This window comes from Prunus persica, chromosome G2, assembly GCF_000346465.2.
Source record: "Prunus persica cultivar Lovell chromosome G2, Prunus_persica_NCBIv2, whole genome shotgun sequence".
Classification (NCBI taxonomy): Eukaryota; Viridiplantae; Streptophyta; class Magnoliopsida; order Rosales; family Rosaceae; genus Prunus; species Prunus persica.
This window is the reverse complement of record NC_034010.1, coordinates 13,794,127-13,817,318: the sequence shown is the minus strand read 5'-3', so window position 1 is coordinate 13,817,318 and position 23,192 is coordinate 13,794,127. Positions and strand designations below refer to the sequence as shown.

At 39.1% G+C, this 23,192-nt stretch overlaps 1 pseudogene; it reads right to left on the bottom strand.

Moving 5' to 3' along the window:
* The window catches only part of LOC109947136, a 49,201-nt pseudogene extending 26,395 nt beyond the window's left edge, over positions 1 to 22,806 (bottom strand).

Sequence of the window (23,192 nt, the reverse complement as noted above, 5' to 3'; positions counted from 1 at the left end):
GATTTTAATTTTTAAATTATGAATAGAATTTTTTTTCCCGTGACCTTTCAGTTTATTTTTCAATTACAGTGCGTTATAAATAGAGTTTTTTTTCCGGAGGAAATTTAAAACGAAGGAAATTAATATTCTGCAATATGTAAAGTTTCTTTTTTGGATGACAGATTTAAATAAAATAAGAATATAAAAACAACAAATGTGTAAGTCAAGTAGACGAAAAGTTGCTTACATATAAAACCATTTCAAAAAAATAATATGGCGGTTACATATAACTACGACGTATAAATTACAAAATACGACGGTACATTTAACTTCGGACGTGGTAAATAAATACGACAGTAGTTTGTAGGTACCGTCGTAGTAAACTCAAAAATTAAAGTACATAAGTAATAACTCGCGTCATGGTATATTATTTAACACGTCGTTTTTATTAATTTACCGACGTGGATTTCTGTAATATACGTCGATCATACCGACGTTGATTTTACAATTTAAACGGCGGTTTGTTTGTAAGGACCGCCGTTGGTTTTAAAAATTTATTCTATAAATTTGTCGCTTTCATTCATTTTCGGTTTACATTTAAGGTTCCAAGTTCTTCCTCTCTCAGTCTCTCATGTCTCAAAGATAATAATTTGGATGTTTTCTCAAAGAGAAATTGAGCTTACTCGCATCAAATATATGTCCACAAGAAGAAGCTTGTCAACTAGCCTTCTCACTTCCTTGATCAAGCCTGATAGGACACTTAGTGCTTCTGAATACTCCTTGCTTTCCATCAAAAGAGATGCAAGCCTGGCCTCCACTCGCTGTCGAAGGAAAGTTCGCTTCTCAGGGAAATCTGAAGATCAGATGTGCCTGATCCTCTGCTTGATTTTCTTGCCTAAGAAGATCCGTCGGATTTATTGTGATAGCCTCTTCCTTTATCCGTAGAGCTTCAGAAGAAGAAGATGGGTTTCAAGAATGCGATAAAGAATAGAAATGGCTTCAGATGGCCTCTAAAGCATGAGCAATTGAATCAGTAGTTTCTGGGAGATATGATGAAGACATTGTCAATGCTTTGAACTACACAAGTCCTGCAGAAAGATATGTTAAAGAAACTGAAACAACGGCGGTTTTCTGTTCTACCGTCGTCTTTTCTCGTCGTCTATATTAAGTTACGATGGCGGTAGATTTATAATTACCGACGTAGATTATTTTGTTAAACGTCGTTAAGTGTACTACAACCGACGTGGATTTTAATTTTAAATTATAAATGGAGTTTTTTTTCCCGTATTCTTTCAGTTTTAGTTTTCAATTCCAAAGCGTGATAAATAGATTTTTCTTTCCCGAGGAAATTTAAAATGAGGGAAATTAATGTTCTAGAATTTGTAAACTAACACGACGCAATATTTGCAAATCTGTGTCATCTGTTAAGATTATGATGTGGAACAGAGTTCCATCTGGTAAGATTTCGTAACCCTTGGGATCTCAGACAAAACTGATTATGTCGGCGGTGTTCTATATAAACCGTCGTGGTTATTTCAATTCTTGTCATTAAGTAGATCTACCGACGTAGGATAAGAAAATCAAAGAAAAAAATTGTTAACAAAAATTCTTATTAAGACGACCGTTAAAATTAAAGGTACGACGTATAAAATGAATAAATACGACGATAAATTTTATTGTACGATTTAAAGATAACGTAGTAGAACTATACGAGAATGACGTCGATATATTTATATTTTCCGTCGTTGTAAATTAATTTAATACGGCGATATTTTGTATTTTAAAGCCGTGGATTTGTTTGTAATTATACGGCGTCTTATACGAAAACCTCGTCGTGTTATTTTATGAGTAAAAACGGCAGTTTTTATTGAAATCGTCGTCTTTACTTTCTACGTCGGTCGATTCATAACTTCTGCCGTTCTTTGTTGGCATTGATTTTACACTGAGGAAATCTGTTTCAAATAGACGTCGGTTGTTTAATTATGTACGTCGTTGTTTTTGAACAGCCATTTGAAACTCCATTTTTTAGTTGTCTAAGGTTGTATTACACGACGGTGTTTTTAGAACCGTCGTCTTTTTATAAACCACGACGGTTTTCACTTAGACCGTCGTTGTTTTCTGGTCGTCTTTTTCACTTTTTGTAGTAGTGTGCCTGAATGCATGAACCCCTACCCATCTTGCCCTAAAGTTATAAGGATGTGTTGTCGTTGGAATCCAACGACACAATTCAGAACAAATCCTTTTTTTATTTTTTTTATTTTTAATTTTTATAAAATTCCAGCAGTAATCCAAATCAACGATCCATATTAAATCTATACTATTTTAATAGTAAAAAAAATCCAACGATTGAAATTTAAGTCCAACAGTCGAAATAATATTTTAAATTAATCTAAATCAGATCCAACCCCAAAACTAATTCCAAAATCTATAAATACCCACCCATTTCTCAAATAATCTACCAAAAATATTTTTTCTATTCATCAATTTATTTTCCCTTTGTCAATTTCATTAATCTCCTTTCATTCTTGTTGAAGATGTCCACAAAATCTCAAAGAGGTGTGAATTAGAGGCCAGAATAAGATGAGGCATTGTGCAAAGGGTGAGTTTCCGTCGAGCTTGGAGTATACCAAATTTCACTTTGAAATTCGGCCAAAACCTAGGTTTTCAAATCGGTTTCACAAACTCAAAATCGATCCAATCCTAAGCAACAGATAGCTAGAACACGTAAAAAGAGGAAGAACCCTCACCTGTTTCACCAGGATTGGACGACGGAGACGGTGGCGCGACGACGACGAAAAACAGGTTCAAACCAGTCGATATTGCCGGCGGGGATTTCAGGTGCGGTGTGACCGAGATGTCGAACTGGTTCTAACGTTCAGCCGTGGCCGATGCTGTGAGAATTGAAGAGAGAGAGAGAGAGTCGGTGTCTGTTTCGGGGGGAGAGAGAGAAAGGGACCTGCGCGAGAGGAGAGGAGAGGTTTTTTTTATTTTTGTACTCCCAACTTTGAAATATTTACAGTTTTGCCACTAGAAGTATTTTGATCACTATTTCTTCGTTACAACTCCGATTCAAGCCTACCGCGTGTCTACGGACTCGTCTCAGTATGACCAACCCAAAAATACCAGTCACTCTTTTTGAATAAGAAAATGACCAAAAATACCCCTACCCCAAAGGTAAATTCGTAATTTCACTTTAATAAATTAAATGGGTAATTAAATTTGGAGTCGGGGGTGTTACATTTCAGGCCACTTCAAACTTCTTCCCCTCTTTCTTAAGCATCAAGTTGTGATAAACATCGTGGGCTATTATGATATTATCTTGAATTTGCCTTCCTGCGATAAACGCATTTTGTTGCTTAGAGATGATGTGGGGAAGAATACCCTTTAAACAATTTGCCAAGATTTTTGATAAGATCTTATATGAGTTGTTACATAGGCTAATCGGTCTAAATTGCCTTGTGCACTCCAATGACTGCACCTTGGGAATAAGAGCAATGTGGGTACGGTTGATCTCCCTCATATAATCATAACCTTCATAAAACTTAGTAGTAGCCCTCTCAACTAGAGTTGACCAAAATTTATGATTGAAGATGCTTGGAAATCCATCTAGGCTAAGAGCCTTAAGGGAATCCAATTGGTTAGAGGCATCATGGATTTCCACCTCAAAAAAAAGGGCACACAACATCCTATTCATATGATCATTCATTTTGAATCATACCTTCCGAGGTTAACCAGGTCCCTTGAGGGTTTTTAATGCCCAAGATACGGTTCCTCCGTCTTCCTTAGATACTAGTCAATGTTAAAAACAGGTATTGGAATCCCAATGTTTAATCCAATTCACCTTAGATCTCTGCTTCAAGTAAAGATCTTCGGCCTTCCATAGCTTAGCCAATTTAGTTTTTAATTCTATCTGACTATGCATAGAGTCACAAATAGCATGGTTATCGTGCAGCATCTCCAATTTTTGTACTAGTTCGGAAATCCGGATTTTGCAATTCTGGGTGCGACTCTTATTATAACAAATAAGTTTCTGTTTACAGTTCTCTAGATTAAAAGAAAAGGAATTAATCCATCTACCATCCTGACAGGCCTCCCAACTAGTATTGATAATTCCTTTGAACATAGTACTGCAATTGCCACCATGACTATTGCCAAGCCTATTGTTCCTTGGTCCTTTTTGGTAGACTACTCTGTCCCCAAAAAACCTTCATATGCATCTTTGGTTTCTCAAGTTGAGAATCACAACCACCCTCAAATCTCCATCGCAGATTTACCCTCTCCAACAATCAAGGGTGGTTTAGTCTCCATTCAAGTTTCTGAAGAATCATATCAAAGGGGTCTAGAGAGTTGCAAATACAACCTTGTTGGTCGCCTCTTTTTGCTCAAGGGTATGAAACCCTTGCCTAATTCTCTCTCTTGTTCTGAATTTCAGCTTATGTCCTCAACTTGTGAACTTATTCATTTTCCAACCCGTGGCCTCCCATATACTTGGGTTCGTCGAGGAATTAGGCGTAATGTCGAAATGCGCTTGGACAGGTGTCTTGGAAATGTTGTATGGATGGATGCTTGGCCTAGCATGACTTGTTGTACTCTTCCACGTTTGATATCAGATCACTGTCCCCTCCTCCTCACTTTTGATAGATTACAACTGGTGTCACACCCACCTTTTCGTTTTCAACAAATTTGGCTGAAAGCTCCTGGTTTTTTGCAAATGGTTGAGTAGTTATGGATGAGTCTTTTTATGGGTGTCCAATGTTCGTTCTTTCATCTAAATTACGGGCTCTTAAAACTAAGCTTAAGGAGTGGAATTGGCGGGAATTTGGGGACATTAATGTTATAAGAAATAATAGTTTTCCTCTTTCCGTAAAGTCAAATACAAAACATTTATATTATAAATAACATATAAACAAATTGGAAAGTTTTGAAGGTATAATAAAATTGAAGAAAACAAAATAATAGGTAAGTAAAAGGAAAATAAATAATAAGTAAGAAGGTGAGTTTGGTATGGTGAAGCATGTCAAAGACGCTGTCCTAAAGCGTTTGTAGCCTCCCTACGTGCAGGTACTGACGGTCTACAAGACTCCAAGATACGACCCCTTATACACAAACTCAAGATCCGCTATGAGCACGTTCACAGACAGATATAGGTATCCAAGTCACATAACCATTGCCCAAAATAATAATAATATAAAGTAGAGAATATATGTAAAAGTAGACAAGGAGAGAATTAGAATGTGTATGTGATATTCTGATAATGTATTGTGTGTTATTGTGTGTTCTTCAAATGTGAAGGAGGAGTGGCCTTTTATAGGCATCCAAAAAGATATAACCTTCACCAACCATAAAAGTTCACCAACCAAAAAATTAAGGCATTCACCAACCAGAAATAAAACCTGAATATTAAATATTTATAACCCCCATAATAAATATAATAAAACAACCAAAATAATTAAATAAATAAAACGATTAAATTTTTAAAACCTTTTAAAATTCCAATAATTAATGCTGAAGTTAATGATTCCATGAGAGCTTTGGAGTCCATTCAAACTGAAATTGCAAATTTTGGGCCTTCAGATGATCGATTCCTGCGTGAAGATCAGGTGCAAACGCAGCTTCATGATTCTCTTTGTGTGCAGGAGATCTTGTTGAGGGACAAATGTCGAGTGTGTTGGCTTGTTCAAGGTGATAGAAACACTTCCTTTTTTCACTCTATGGTGAAACACCGGAAGCTTCATCAATCTTTATCAATTCTTAAAGATGGAGATACCATTATGGATGATCAAGATGGAATTATTAGATCTCATATTGTCAATCACTTTCAAAAAATGTTCACTGCTGATGCCGAAGTGGTTAATACAGGTCTTGTCGACAGGGTTATTCCATCTTTAGTCACCGCGGAGGACAACATGCTTCTCACTTCTATTCCCTCCCAGGAGGAAATTTTTTGTGTTGTTAAATCTATGGATTCTTTGAGTTCTCCAGGTCCTGATGGTTTTGGTGGGATTTTTTTCTTGCACTGTTGGAGTGTGGTTGGTCATGAAGTTGTTCAGGCAGTTCAAAGTTTTTTTATTCAAGGATTACTCATGCCTCATTTTAATTCTAATCTTCTTATATTGATTCTGAAGGTTCCTGGTGCTGATACGGTTTCTCAGCTTTGTCCGATTGCGCTAGCTAATTTTGTTTTTAAGATCATAACCAAAATTCTAGCTAACCGTGTTGGGCCTATTGCATCGCGCATTATTTCTCATAATCAAAATGCATTTGTTAAAGGGCGCTCCATAATTGATTCTATTATACTTACTTCAGAGTGCATGAATCTTTTGGATCGTAAATGCAAGGGTGGTAGTTGTAATGACCCGGTCCTAAATAAATTGTAAATTATTAATTTATTCAGATAAAAGACCATTTTGCCCCTAGAATATTTTATTAGGTTTAAAGTTGACTTCTTGACTGGAAAGAAATTTGGGAATTTCGATTGTACCGTTGTGTAGAGCACGGCGAGATGAGTCCGTAGACACGTAGTGGGCTCGAATCAGAGTTGTAACGAAAAAGATACGATCAAAATACCCTCAATGGCATAAGCGTAATTTTGGCAAAAAAGGGTTTGAATTGTGGCGGCGCGTGGGCACTGTAGGAAAGGGGCATTGTGCCCCGATGTGATCCCCAGGTTTTCATGAGTGTGTAGAGCTGCTCGGATTTCAATTTGGATACCGTTTGAGTATCGAACGGATTTCGCCTATTGTGCGTTATCCGGATTCGATAGGTATGAAGCGTTGGATTGTCTTGAATTTAATAAATGTGTATCTAGGCATTTCTAGGATCGTGTAGGAATTCACGGATTGTGGATCGGAGCCCCGGATGTTCCAATTTAATAACTTGAAGTTTGTGTTTTATAATAACCATCCGATCGTGCTATCGCAAGCGATCCAACAATCCGATCCGGACCAAACTTGTAGGACGTATATCCTAAACCTTATAGAACCTATAGAAACTATAAGCCAAGAAGTGTAATGTTTCAATTATCATGAAACAATACAACTTAAGCCAAGAAGTGCAATGTTGCAATTTTTATGAAACAATGCAACTTTTCACATAAAGTATTATTATTTTATTCAAAAAATAAAATAAATAATATTTTAGTTTTCCTGAGTTAAGAACGTATGACTCTTCCCAATGGATACATACCAATTCGTGAAAGTCATGTACTTAAAGTCACGGATCCCATAATTTAATTTTCATTCAATTATTAAAAAATAAATATAAGTATTATAATTTTCTAACAGTAGGTAGGTGTTTGTGTCGTTGGTCTGTGTCTCAGTGTCTGGCTGGTTTTGTTTTCAAGTTTACCCAGGCGTGTTTCGGTTGCTTTGTATCTTTCTTGCTTGTATTGGTTGTGAAGCAGCCTTTGTGCTGTTTCCCTTCCTTTTCCCTTTCGTCAATTGAAAGTGTGTTTCGAAGAACAACAACAACAACAAAAAAAAAAAAAAAAAAAACAATTATTGGTCCACCATCTCCAAAAATCCTTATCATGTTTCCAACTCATCTGCGCAATGGAAGATCCCAAATCTTGGGGCCATATACAACACGTTTCTCGCATCACTTACAAGCGACCATGCCTATTGCTCACCACACGTGAATTTCATCCTATACAACATCTTTCGAAACCTATTTGCTCACGAAATAAAATCAAATAAACCCAATTTTCTGATAAACCATATCAACCCCTATTTGCTGTAGTAGTATATTCCAAGATGAAATTCATGTGGAGCAACAAATGGCTTGAAACTGAAGCAGGCAGGAAAAAGATCAAGGAGAGGGAAGACAACAATAGAATTGGGGATGGTGGGTCATCTTCTTTATTTGTTTTTGTAATTATTGTTCATAAGATCAAAAGGGTTCTCTTCAAGGAGGATTTCTCTTCTCTCAGAATTGAGGCTTCTCTCACAAGTTTATCTCTCAAACCTCTCTAAATTTGGATGCTTATGATTTTGAAATGAAATGTCAAAATCAATGCCAACCTATCTGCCACCATGCTTGTACCTGTACACTCGTACATGAACACCACCAATCTGCCACCATGCTTGTGCCTGTACACTCATACATGAACACCACCAAGTGTTCGCATGCAACCAAGCCACCAACCAATGTACGAAAGCTGCAATCATTAATGTTATATTGCTTTCCCACATGGTTCACCTGCAACCATTAATGCGGTTTTGATGAATTTAGTACGAAAACATTATTCATATGACAAAAACCCAACCAAGCCACCAACGAATGTATGAAAGCTACAACCATTAATGTTATGTGGTATTACAAAAACCCAACCAAGCCACCAACGAATGTATGAAAGCTACAACCATTAATGTTATGTGGTATTATTGCTTTCCCACATGGTTCATGTGCAACCATTAATGCAATTTTGATGAGTTTAGTACGAAGTAATAGCCAAGAAATATCAGTCACAACACAAGAATTCCTCAAGAGATCCACTATAAATATAGCTAGCTAGCATGCTAACTTCACGTAGAGTGAGATTTGGCATTAATTTGTTTCTAGAATTAATTAAGAGAAAATTGCCAAGGTATATGGTATTAAACAAAGTCACTCACGGAAAGTCCAAGCTAGTATGGCCCGGTGGGGGTCTTGCCTGCTGGTTGCCGGAGCCTAAGAACCTCACTCGTAGGATTCTGTTGCAGGAAACGGCAATAGAAAAACCGCGATTTTTCCTATCTTTCCAGTCGCTTCACGGCTTGAAATCGGTTATGGAAATTCAAAGGGTCATGTAGAGGAGGTGGAGAGGAGTGTTTTGCAAGTTACGGCGTCGAGTTTGGTGGTCGGACGGAGCCGAAATTGCAGTCGAAATTGACAGTGTCGCATCGGAGAAAGAGAGAGAGAGAGAGAGAGAGAGGAGAGCGAGAGAGTCAGGAGAGAGAGAGAGAGAGAGTGCGTGAGGAAGAGAGAGAAAAGCCATATTTTTAAAACTCAATTTCAACAAATTTACGATTGTGCCACCCTAGTTCCGTTGACCATAACTTCCTTGTTAAAACTCCGATTTGGGCCCACTACATGTCTATGAACTCGTAATGGGTTAACTCAATTTCCCAAATTCCTTTCCAAATTAAAAGTGACCAATTTACCCTTACTCTTAAGGGTAAAAATGTAAACACAAAAGTTCTGGGCTCAGATGATCCAATTTCTCAGGTGGTTGATGTAGTTCAGAGATGGCTCCCTCCTCCCTAGTATGTTCTAAAGCTAAATGTGGATCCAAGCTGGGACAAGAAGACCTTGGTTGCTGGTTTAGGGGCTATCATTTGGGACGGGAAGGTTGTTTCATAAGGGGAGGTGGAATGGCCAGACTGTCCTCTTCACCTATTGAAGCTAAAGCCCATGCAACTTTAAATGGTTTAGTGATCTCTACAAAGTTAGGTTGCATTCGTTTAGAGTGCGAGTCCGACTCCAAGGAGCTAATTTAAAGTGTTAAAGGAAATATTCGAAAGGGAAGGTGGAAGATTTTCCCAATTCTTGCAGCGATAAGGGACAAGTGCAGATCTTTCATTTCTTGTCCCTGGAAGTGGATCCTGCGCCAAGCAAACGAAGCAGCTGATACTGCAGCTTCAGAAGCAAAGAGGATGTTGTGCGATGAGGTCTGGATTAGCAGACCTTCATCCTCCTTGGTTTTCGTTCTCCAAAGTGACGGGCTTCCCTGTCCTCCGCAGGTGTAAGGTTTTGTCCAGTTAGGCTCTGACGCATGCTCTATAGGGTGGCGTCCTAGTTTGTTTCTATCCTAGCTGGTGTTTAGTTGCAGTAAGTATTGGTAAAATATAAAGATAATTGTTATATTTATAGAATTTCAAAATAATTTATCTCGTGGTGATGAAAGGGTTGTTAGCTGTCGTACCTGAGAAAGCTGAAATCCCAAAAAAAGTGCAGAAAATTTTGCAGGCGTTCAAGGGTCTCCCCAATCTACCATATTATCGCATGAGTCCTAAGGAGAATGACATTCTACAAGAGAAGATAGAAGAGTCACTGCAAAAAGGGTTCATCCGTGAGAACTTGAGTCCTTGTGCAGTCCCAGTATTGCTGGTGCTGAGAAAGACAAAACATCGCGTATGTCTGTTAATAGTAGGGCGATCAAAAAAATTACTATCAAATATAGATTTCCAATACCACTGTTGGAAGACATGCTGGATGTGTTAGAGGGTTGTAAGGTGTTTTCGAAGATAGACCTTCGAAGTGGTTACCATCAGATTCATATCAAGCCGGGTGATGAGTGGAATACTGCTTTCAAAAGCAAGGATGGCTTGTACGAGTGGATGGTGATGCCTTTTGGTTTATCAAATGCGCCAAACACTTTTATGCGCCTTATAAACCAGGTTCTTTGTCCTTTTATTGGTTCTTTCGTTGTGGTCTATTTTGACGATATTTTAATTTATAGTCGAACCAAGGAAGAACATTTGGAGCATTTGAAACAGGTCCTTCGAGTATTAGAGCCATTCCAGCGAGGATCCCAAGCCCAGGCTGGGGGGGGGGGGGGGGGCTGCGAAAAAAATCCATTTCCAACGGGCTATTGCTGCTCAGGCTGACTGTGGGACCCACGAGCATGGGCTGGCCTGAAGGCAGGTTTCGCCCGAGATGAAGCTTGAGGGGAGGATGACATCATCGCGCGGAGTTCAAATTTTTTTATCGTTGGCGCGTGCATTGCACGCACCAACGGTAAAAAAAATTTGAACTCGCGTGCACTGACATCAGCCCTGCGCGTTTCCAACGACTAGAAGACACGTGTCTTTGCCTGGGCGCTCCGATCTACTTCTCCTCCTCCAATCCAAAGGCTAGCCTTTTTTTGGCAATAAAATTATGAAAACAATTTGACATTTTTAAAAAAAAATACCAAAATATTCTGAATTTTTTTTTCTATAAATACCTATAAATACCCTTCACTTTCAGCACCAATCCTCATACATTTTCTTCTATTTCTACTATTATTCATTCTTTACTCAACATTTTATTCTCTTTCAAATTGTATTTTTATTTCTTATCTTTATGGCTGCTTCTATCGAAACCGGAGGGGCGTGGAGCACCATAGAAGATGTTTTCTTGTCCGAGTCTTGGGTCCAAATTAGTCATTGTCCCGTGTCAGGCAATGAGATGAAATTTTGTCATATGTGGAAAAAAATTCATGCCGAATTCACCTCTCGATTCCCCTATGAGTCAAGACTCACCCATTGAAAAGGAGCCATGGCCCATTGTTCAAAAGGCTGCGAAGGCGAAGAAAGGGAGTAATTCTAGCAGTAATACATCAACAATTTTGGAGGAAATTGTTCATCCGTTTTACGTTTGTTCCTGTGACAGATGGGTAAAGTTCCCCATTGCTTTGAGAACCATTGACTGGTCAACAAGTCAACTTTCTTTAGTGTGCAAGCGTGCCACTGCTAGCAATGAAAATCCTAATAGACTTCTGAAAAATAGATAACTTGTGGGCCAAGTTACTGATTTCTAAGTAAGTTCTTTTCTTCCCTCAGACTGGTGAGGACATCACAATTTTTCTCAATATAAAACTGGTAGTTCTGGCCATAATAAATGATAAGAAAACGAACTGATTTTAGGTAAAACTGCCTTTTACACAACTCAAAAGGAAAAAACCAACTCTAGAAAGACACAAAGAAGGTTGGACTTCCATTTCTGCCTGGATAGATGCTTCTGATCCGGACTAGACTGGGTATGCCTGTGCTGGACTAGACTGTCAGCAACTTCAACTATTTAGTTTCAGCTGTAAATCGATACCAATGTTCGAATTTGGTAGAGCTTTAATCTATTTCAAGCCCTGGAAGGCTTCTTAAAAGGGCAGAATTGCGGCTTCTTTAGTCTGAAAGGGGCAAAAGTGGCTGGACTTTGAGGATTACTGAGCTGGAACTGCGTTGTGGTACCTGTTTTGCTTGATCAGTGCTCTCCATAAATTTGTTGAGATTTTTATATTTGTAAAACCCGAACTCTGCTTGGTTTGGCTTTTGCTGAACCAAATTTGTAACGAGAGAAATCTCGTTTTGAATGACTTATTTCTCTAAGTCTGAAACTGGAAGTTTTGGTTTGTAGTTGGCCTCTCTCTTGTGGCTCAATGAGCTTTTGGTTGCTTCAGTTTGTTTGAAGGTTCTTTGAGATGAAGTGATCATTTTGAGTTTTTGTCTTTGATTGATTTTTTGGTTGTTTGATTGTGTGTCCTTTGCTTTGTTCACCCTTTCTTATATTTGTAAGAAATGTTTTGGAATGGGGTTTCTGATTCTTTAATAATGGGTAGCAAAAATTCTCAAAAGATCTTTCATTTTTAAATGTAAAGAAAAGGGAATTTTATCAATTCTGGCAGATAAGCTCTCAATAGTCAATTCCTAAAGCAATCAGTTCCCTATTTTTCTTGAAAGAAAACCTACCCCTTCTTTAATTCCAACTGCTTTTGTAAGAGCTCAAACTGTGATGGTTAGTTTGATTTTCCAGATGAACAACTGCCTGCTTCCTGCTTATCTACCAAACATAGTCTGCTTATCTCTTGGAAATGGTGCATTCCTTTAGAGCAGATTTTTGCAAGAAAGGGATTTTGATCTTCTGGTGGCAGAGATTTCAGAGATGTCTTTTCATACCTGCCCTTGTTAACTCTTTTATCATCTTAGTTGAATTTGTTGACTTTTCCAAGTCAGGAGATCACGTGGGTCTGTTTCTTTTTTTTGGGCTTATCTTCCTTTCTTTTAATCATGCCAAGCCAGGTCGAGTTTTTTGGAGTTTATAGGCTAATTTCCTTCTTTGCCTTTTTTTGAAGCCTAAGTTATCGTTGTGTTTTGACAGATCCTGGGCTGGGCTTTCTTGGACTTTGATCCCTCGGTTCCTGTTTAATCGCAAAGTCCAGACTGCTTGGGTCCTGTGGTCTGTTTTGTCATTCTGGGCTTTCAGCGTTGGGCTGGGCCCGTAATTTGTTGGCCCAAACAGAAATTGCAAGGCAGAGCGCCATAAGAATTGAAATGGAGCGGAAACACCAAGAGAATAAGATGGCAATTCGAGCAGAATTTGTACAAGAAAGGGAATTTTTGGGCAAATAACTCATTGACAAAAAGGATTGGGAAACCACGGCCATGGATACAAGCCATATGTCCCCTGAAACAAAACAATTGTGGAAGCTAGAACGAAGGGATGTTATGAGAAGAAGACTTTTCTGTGACGATAGGCCTAGCAACACGGATTGGTTAAATGATGAAAACCATTAAATTAGTTGGCATACCTTTTATTTATTTTTATTTTTCATGTTTTGTATTTTTATTTGTTGTAATTCATGTATTTCATTTTAGTAGTAGTAATTATTTATTTTAGTAGTTGTATTGGCTTTCTTTATTTAATAAACAAAGCATTCAATAAAATATTTTTTTATTCAACATATTCCATACATCAAAGAAAACATAATTAAAAGGAAAAACCACAACCAAAGCATAATAAAAAATAAAAGAAACTACAACCAAAGCACAATAATAAAAACAAACCACAACCAAACCATAAAACAAAAAAACAACACAACCAAACCATAACTAAATAAAACCTAACTAAAGCATATATGCTTCATCTTTCACCGCCCATAAATGCTGCATCAAGTCAAGTTGACGCCTTTCATGAATATACGAAGATTGCATCTCTGTATATCAATCTACCATACGCCTCATGAAACGACCATCCCTAACCAACGGATCCGGCTCAAATGGTTCTCCACTTGGCCCCATGGGCCTTTTATAAATTCATGTCAAGGCCGTGTTCATGGGATACTGTTCGTAGGACCTCTGCAGCATCGTAATCATACTCATCCTCGACAATCATATTATGGAGGATGATGCAAGTCATCATAATGCTTCTAAGGACCTCCTCATCAAACATATGGGCCGCACCTCGAATAATCAACCACCGAGCTTGAAGGATGCCAAAACACCTTTCGACATCTTTCCTGTATCCTTCTTGATAGGAAGCAAATAATTTTTGCTTTTGGGATCGGGGATTCGGAATGAATTTGACAAATGTGGTCCACCTCGGGTAGATGCCGTCAGTTAGATAATACCCCGTCTGGTAGACTATATTGTTGACTTGATAGGTGATATTGGGGCCTTGGCCTCTCAAAGCATAGTTGAAGACCGGGGATTGACCCAGCACGTTGAGATCATTTTAGGATCCGGCAACTCCGAAGAAGGCATGCCAAACCCATGTATGAAATCCAGCAACTGCTTCAAGGATGATACTTTTTTGGCCTTTTCTATTTCTGTAATCTCCTTGCCAGGCAGTTGGGCAATTCTTCCATTGCCAGTGCATGCAGTCGATGCTATCGATCATTCTAGGAAATCCTTGAGCTTCGGCTTTTTGTAAAAGCAGTTGGAGATCCCAAGGAGTAGGGCTACGCAGGTAGTCCCGAGTGTAAAGAGTTTCAACTGCATCACAAAATCTTACCAAGGACTCCAACGTAGTAGACTTCCCCATTCGGGCAATCTCATCCACCTGATCAGCAGATGAACCATACGCCAACATTCATATAACAGTTGTAAGCTTTTGCTCCGGAAGAAGTCCCAAAACCCCAGCAGCATCACACTTTTGAACAAAGTATGCATCATAATTGCAAATATCATACATGACTTTATTGAACAAATGAGGTTGCATTCTATATCGTCTTCGAAAATCAACATCAGAGTACAAAGAAGTTGGGATAAAATAATCTTCCAAAAGATTCTTACCCCGAAAATGCCTATGTCTGTCCACATTCGGGCCATGGCCGACTTGTGAACCACAGCGGCGACCTTGGTTCTCTTCATTAAGCAAAGCCACTGCTATGACAACTTGTTCATCTTCTTCTCTCTGCAACCTTCGCCTTTCAGCTCGTCTACAGCTTCTCTTATTTGTTTCTCGCTCTTGTCTCTCCAAGCGTCTCCTCAAATCTTCCATTGAGAATGGAGTATGAATTCTAAACTCTGAGAAATGAAAATATAGAAAGATGTGGTGTAAGAGGTATGAGCTGAGCCTCTGGTTTTATAGAAAATTTTGGCCATATAGAGATGCCACGTGGCTTGATTTGATAGGATGAAAATCTTATCTGAAATTTGAAATTCATCAGAAATTTGAAATTTGAAATTCATCCGAAATTTGAACCCAAAAATCTTATCCAGAAAATTTTATCCGATTATGAATAGTCTTGACACGTAGGAACCCGAAAATCTTATTCGAAAAATATTATCCAAATTAATTATTGAGGTAAACCAACTTTTCATCAACCTAAAAAAGTGTAAATTTTGCACCAATAAATTATTATTTCTAGGTTATGTTATTGGCGAGGATGGCATTTCGGTAGATGACGAGAAGGTGCGAGCTATTAGTGACTGGCCTACCTCGAGAAAGAGTAAGTGAGTTCAGAAGCTTTCATGGGTTGGCTACCTTTTATCGAAGGTTTGTTCGTCATTTACCCTCCATTACTGCACCCATCACCGAGTGTTTGAAGCAAGGAAGGTTTCAGTGGGGTGATGAGCAAGAGAATAGTTTAGCCCTCATTAAGCACAAGCCGTGCACCGCCCCCGTCCTAGCCATTCCTAACTTTAAGAAGATATTCGAGGTCGAATATGATGCAAGTGGGGTGGGAGTAGGTGCAGTTTTGTCTCCAGAGAAGGAACCTGGCCTTTTTTAGTGAGAAACTTAGTGAACCTAGCAAAAATGATGTACTTACAAGCAAGAATTATGATGTGGTTCGTGCTTTGAAACAGTGGGAGCACTACTTGGTGCAACGAGAATTTGTACTCTTTACAGATCACCAGGCCCTGAAGTTCCTCAACAGTCAGAAATCCGTGAGCAAGATGCACATAAGGTGGAGTATCTTCCTGCACAAATTCCCTTTTGTGATTAAACATAAATTATGTACCCTTAATCGTGTGGCAGATACTTTAAGCCGAAGAGCAAACATGCTAGTTACCATGGCTCAAGAGGTTGTGGGATTTGAGTTCTTGAAGGAGTTGTATGAAGTCGATGAAGACTTTAAGGAGATTTGGTCCAAGTGTGTTCGCAACTAACCTGTTACAGATTTTCACCTCACTTATGGTTATTTGTTTAAGGGGCAACAAACTCTGTATTCCTGAGACATCCTTAAGGGAGAAGCTAATTCGAGATGTACATGGAAGAGGCCTGAGTGGACTTGGGAAGAGACAAAACAATTGCTGGCAACGAGGAGCGATATTATTGAACATAATTGAAAAAGGATGTGGGAAAGATAGTGCCAAAGTGCTACACTTGTCGGGTGTCTAAGAGTCAGTCTCAAAACACTAGTCTTTACATGCCTTTGTTTGTGCCTAATGATTTTTGGCAAGTCCTTTCCATGGACTTCGTGTTGGGACTCCCCCGTACATAAAGGGGAGTAGATTATGTTTTTGTTTTTGTTGATAGGTTCTACAATATGGCGCACTTTATTGCGTGCAAAAAGACAAATGATGCTGCTAGCATAGCCAAATTATTTTTCAAGGGGGTTGTTCATTTGCATGGCATGCCCAAATCCATCACCTTTGATCGTGACACCAAGTTCCTCAGTCACTTCTGGGTTACTTTATGGAAGATGTTTGGAACCGCCCTTAATTGCAACAGTACTGCACATCCCCAAACTGATCCCCAGATAGAAGTTACTAATAGAACTTTGGGTAACATGATCCGTAGCGTCTGTGAAGACAAATCCAAATAGTGGGATAATGTACTGCCTCAAGTGAAGTTTGCTTATAACAGTGATGTTCATAGTGTCATAGGAAAATCACCTTTCGCTTTGGTTTACACTTCGGTTCCTAACCATATGATTGATTTAGTGAAGCTACCCAAGGCCCATGGTGTTAGTACTGCAGCTGAGCAAATGGCAGAAAACGTCCAGGTTGTGAAGAATGAGGTCAAGGAGAGGTTGGAGAAAACCAATGCTAAATACAAAGCCGCCGCATACAGACATATAGAAGAGTCAAGGTCTTTAATGAAGGCGACTCCATCATGGTCTATCTGAAGAAGGAGAGGTTTCCAGTGGGTACTTATCGCAAATTACAGCCTCGCAAATATGGTCCCTACAAGATTCTAAAAAAGATCAACGGCAATGCTTATGTTGTGGACTTGCCCCCATCCATGGAGATTTCAAGCACTTTCAATGTTGCTAACTTATATGCATTCCATGAAGATGATCATCTTTATCCTGAAGATAACTCAGGGTTGAGTTCTTCCAAAGTGGAAGGGACTGATGTAGAACATATGGCCGAGTTGATCGAGGAACAACTGGACAGGCGTGCACGTCGTTGCGCCAGCAAAGCCCAAGTTGTGCAAGTATGGGCCCTAAGCTTTGAATCGGGTCCTTGAACTATCAGTTTGAAGAGAACGGCGTGACAAATGCAACTCACTACTTTGTTGTGATGTATGGGGTATTTTAGCCAAATTCTATCGTTTACTTTAACTTTTCAGCATTTAATGTTTTTAGAATATTTTGGGAAACTTTTATTATTTTCCTTTCTTAGCAAGTCTAGGGTTTCTCATTAGATTTCCAAGCAAGTCTAGGGTTTCTCTTGTATAAAAGGAATGCGTTGGACCATCCTGAGATTTTGATCTTATTTTCAATCAATATATTTGAGGTTTACTCAATTTCTCTGGTGGATTTCGACATTGTTACTTATAGGGCTATCATTTGATCTCCCTATCCCTTATGTCTCTGCGTCATAAACCCAAGAACAAAAAATAATGTACATGGACTTGTCCAAATTTACTCCAATAAAGAAGTATTTTGGAGATAAACAATATGAAATTATGTAAGAACATGCACATGGTCAACAATTTGCTGTTAAGCCAAACCAAAATCAGAAATTTTTGGAGTGAAGTTGTGGTCTAGCAAAACATTATGGGGTTTGATATCAAAATGGAGGATTCTGTGATCACATCCCTGGTGAAAATATTCAATTCCTTTGGCTATGCCTACAGCAATATCATGCAACTTTTCCCAACCAAGGAAACTGTGCTTACTATCAGCTGATGAAATGAAATCCTGCAACGAAACATTGGGGAAGAACTCATAAACAAGAGCTCGTCTAAATCCATCAGCACAAAAGCCAACCAAGCGAACTACGTTGACGTGGTGGATATGGCCCATCATTCCCACTTCGTTTACAAACTCTTCCCCATTTCCCTTAGAATTGTTAAGTACTTTCACAGCAACAAAGAATTCAGAAGAAAGCTTTCCTTTAAAAACAGTTCCATAGGCTCCTTGGCCCAACTTGTCCTTGAATTGATTTGTGATCCTCTTAATATCTGCGTATGAATATCTGCTTGGCTTGAGAGCTTTGTAATCCTCTAAAAACCTTTCGATTTTCAGTTGATTCTCTTTTTCCTTTTGATTAGCGCTATTGACACGATACACTGCAATGACCAGTACTAAAAGAAGGGATGAACCCAGCGTTGCACCTGCAAGTAAATACAATCCTTGAGCAAACACATATCTTCCAACGTCTTCTCGACATGAAACAAAGCAAAAGAAAAGACCTGTCTTAGATAACTCACCCGCTGCCACGAATTCCATTGTTTTGCCTATAAACATAAACATAATTTCAAAATCAGATTGTCATGTTTGTGAATATGATTTACTTTGGAAACTCTAAAAAATTGAGCAGAATATATGTGAAAAAATCCTTACTTGCTTTCTTCAAGTGAACACATTCAACTTCACTGTTGATGCCATTGTCCTTCAATCTACACCTCTTGCCCCTCGCTTCACATTCTGTGCAATTTGGCTTACCATTTAAAGCGAAGAATATAGCTGTAACCTCTATCCCAAGTTGGAAATGGAAGTGATAAAGCATCGTACATCCTTGTACAGGACTTTAGGTACGGGAGGTTGTAAAACAAATCATCATCAGAAGAAATGCCGTGAACTCTGTAGCCAGGGCTGCCGCGGAGGCAGGGGACTTGATATATATCTCTTTCAGCAAGAGTAGGACAATGGAATAAGGTAACGTTACGTATTTCAAAATCCAATAAGTGGAAGGGGCAGTTTGGAATGTTAGGGGTTTCTAAGGGCTTTAACAGCAGGCAGCCATCTGCGTTATATACTTCCATTAGCCCACGCTTGTAATCTATGCTTTTGACAAAGAATTTTATGAGTGCTACTTGCTCCTCAAGAACCTTCTCCTGTCTACCACTGCATAAAAGCCCAGGATCACCACAATGATGTCTGACGTGGAGTGGGAAATGGATAGCCAGGCCATGATCGTCACTGCACTTAGATTCTGTGCATGTATCTTGTCCTGCTCCAACCGGTTTAATGAAAACCATATACAGCATGCAAAGGCAAGCGATGAGGAATCGCTGCATCTCTGAGCTAAAGTGGCACTGGATTTTTTCCTGAGCAGATGTATTTGGATATGTCGAGTACAGCAATAAATTTAACTTGCTCAATCGACCATTCACAAGAAATCGGAAACAATGTTGGCGCTTTTACAGTAAATAAATTTTCAAGAAGTCAATAAAATTTTCAATGAACATAAGTCGACCATTTGACTGACTCTCTAACGTGATGGCTTACCTAGGCTGCATGACTTTTCTTTTGAAATTTTTCTAATGTTATTCTATAGGAACTGTAAATATTCGGCGAAACTCTTATAAGAAACTATTTAAATATTAAGCTAATTTGAATGCCAAACCCCCCCCCCCCCCCCCCTCTCTCTCTCTCTCTCTCTCTCTCTCTCTCTCTCTCTCTCCCCCCCCCCCATGGGAAACAGGTTCTTGGCCTTGTGTCCTAAAATGATCCTTGTGTTGTCCCGAGTATAACGGTATTCTCGGATTTCAATTTGGTTATCGTTTGATCGTCGATCCAATATTGCGTACTAGGCCTTATCTGGATTCGATATGTTCGAACTGTTGGATCGACTCCATTCCAATATATGTTGATCTAGACATTCTTAGGATCGTCTAGGAATCCGCGGATCGTGAATCGGAGCCCCAGATGTTCTGATTCAATAACTTAAAGCTGAGTTTTACGGTAACCGTCCGATCGTGCAATCGTGTGCGATCCGACCTTCCGATTTGGACCATACTTGCAGGACATGTATCCTAAACCTTGTGGAACCTATAGGAACTTTCGGATCGTAAAACAGAGGTCATGGGTCCCAAGGGCCCAGTTGACCAAGTTTGGGTAGTTTGACCCCCCGGTTGACCTTGAGTCTTCCGAGGTAGTTTCACCCTTCGAGGAGTACTAGAACAACCTTATTAACGAATCTCGATCGTTATTTGAGTTATGTTGACTTTGTTGGGATGTTGAGATTGTTTTTATTATCGTATGAAAATTCTGGGATTTTATTTTAATGATTGAAATTATGGAATGAATGAATATGGGTTAATTGAGTTGGGTGAGTTATGAAAGTGAGCTTTGGGTTCGGCTATGAGTTTAGTGAGTGGACATTGTTTTCAAATAAATAGCATGGCTTTGTGATGGAAATTTTATGCATATGAATTTAATGGTTTATTGAAATTCATTTGATATTTAATAGTTAAATTTATCATTTATGTAAAGTATTTGTGGTATGTGTGGGTTTTGACATATTTGAGTATCTTGAGTTCATATATATAATATTTTGAGAAAGAGCTATCTATGTTGATTATGTGTGGGGTACTTGGGGTGTTGTTGTGAGATGTTGGAAAGATCTGAGTTTAGAATGTTAGTTTGAGTGCTATTAGCACTACCATATGTACCTCCCTAAATATGGATTATATGCTTGAGAGTTTATTGTCTACACTATGAATAGATTTTTGGAACAATTGAAGTAAGGAAGGAAATATCATTTGAAAATATTGTTATAAGGGTTACGAACTCCACCATCATACGTACCTTCCCTGGTTACTATACACACACGTGCCGTGTTTCGGGCATGTGGGCTTCCTTGGATACAGATTCTGGAATTGATGGATATTTAGAATTGTGGATATGGTTTGGATATGTTGGCACTCGGACACCCTTGACGGGGTGTTTCATGGACCCTTAGGGGGGTAGTCTGTGCGTGTAGGACTTGTCACAGGCGTACAAGTCTTGAGGGTTTCGGTTGTACGTGCTGGCTGAGAGTTCATCCCCCAGTTAGACGGCTCGTTCCCTAGCCACATGGTCAATGGAGGACTCTTGCTTGTGGACTAGTCAAACGATACCCGGTTGGATTGTTTTCCCTGGTACATGATGTGCATCATCATATGTACCTCCGCTTGGATACTGATACTTGGAAACAGTGGAAATGAATATGGATACGTGGATATGTTGGTACCCAGGCATACCTTAATGGGGTGTTATCGTAGACCCTTGATTGGGTAGACTGCGTGCGTAGGACTTGTCACAGGCTTGTGAGTCTTGAGGGTTTCGGCTGTACATGTTGGTTAAGGGTTAGTCCCCCGGTTGGACGGCTCGTTCCCTGGCCACATGGTTGTTGAGGACTCCTCCATGTGGTCCAGTCAAACGATCCCCGGATTGGATTGTTTTTCTTGATACATGATGACGGTGGGAGGTGGGCGTGATTATATATATATACATATATTTGGGGATTTGTTCCCAAGTTGAGATTCTTGAGTTTGTGCTTTGTGATTACCCTGCCTTGGTATGAATGTCTAAGTCCCGGATTGAAAAGTGTTGTTTGGCAACATACGCCTTGGATAGGGTATGGTTGCGCGCAAAAAATTGATAAAAAAAAAAGGAATATAAAGTTAATCATTGATTTTATGTAAAAGGAAAATCATATATTATCGGAGTTGTGACTGTTGATGAAAGAATTACGTGTGGCTTGATCCCTCACAAAGGGTACGTAGGTAGCCTAGGGTCATACCTAGGTGTAGTCGTGGACTAAATTTTACTTATGTTGTTATTATCGAGTTTGGTTCTGACCTTGTCGTTGGTCCTGAAACTATGTTGAAACTAAGGTGCAATTAAATAATTATTCATATTCTAGTTTGACTAAGTGAGTGTTGTTAAAATGTGGTCGTGGTCAAGACAATTTTTGAACCCATTTTGGATCGTTGTACGATTTAAACCAAGTCCTTAAGCTACTTGCGTTCCTGTGAGGATGTTAAACATCACGTGATGGAAATTGGGGAAGCTATTTTATGTTGGTTACAGTGAGCATGCATAATTAGTTTGAATTCACTAATTGCATCGTTTAATTTCCTTATTTGATTTAAGAGCATTGATAATGTTCTTGCTTCAAATTATTTGAAGGCCGAAGGCCTATATGTAAACTGTATGACATATCTTATGCATGCTGCCAGTTGTGATTAAACTGTGTTTGTTTAACAGGTTGGAAAAAATTGGTAAAGTCCAATTTATAAGGGAAACTCTGCCGAAATTTTGGCAGAAAGCCTCGTGCCCCTATTCCTCTTTGGGAAAGGAGACTATAGTTTCAGTAAGTGGGCCCGGCATCGGTGTGATGTCGGAATTTCCACAGGATTTGTTCTGAGTTTCAAGCAATTTCCGGGCGGGTCCTGTCAATTGGTATTAGAGCTTGAGGTTCAAATTCCTGCGGACTTTGCACCTTGTGTGCATCTTTAAGTTTTGGCAGTGTGTTGTGTTCTGGTTTGGAATGGTGCCTCTCGACGCAAAGGACAAACAAATTGTAGTAGTGGTGTTTCATAAATTCGTAGCTCTAAGAAACTTACTGGATTTTATGTTCGGAGTCGCAAAAGTCGACAGTGAGTCGTGGCAAATCCAAGTGGGAAGTGACGGTGTTTTGGGTGAAGCGGTACTTTATTCGTGTGGACTCGAATATCACGAAGGATAGGACTGGAGATAGTTAAAGTAAGCAAATCACATACGAATGCATACTTTTCGAAGTATTCAATTGCAATTCTATGTCACGGAGGGGTGCCGAAAGAGTACTTCGTGGAGTTACTTATGAAAGATATGGAAGGTAATCATGATGACATGGATGATTACAATTCGGTAAAAATGATCCTTTCGGGTATTCCTTTCGAAGAATTATATTGGCAACGTCGTCTATCAATTCTAAAGAAAGAAGGAAAATATTAACAAGTCAAAGAACTTGGACTTCTCTTAGTGGGAGAGCCAGAGCAAAAATTAAATCACAAATGGAAGCGTATAGCTTTCAGAGGAAGATTAAGCATTGCATCAGCTATTAAAGGATATTCACAGTTGGAGAAGGAGATTTCTCTTTTCTTTTTTCTTT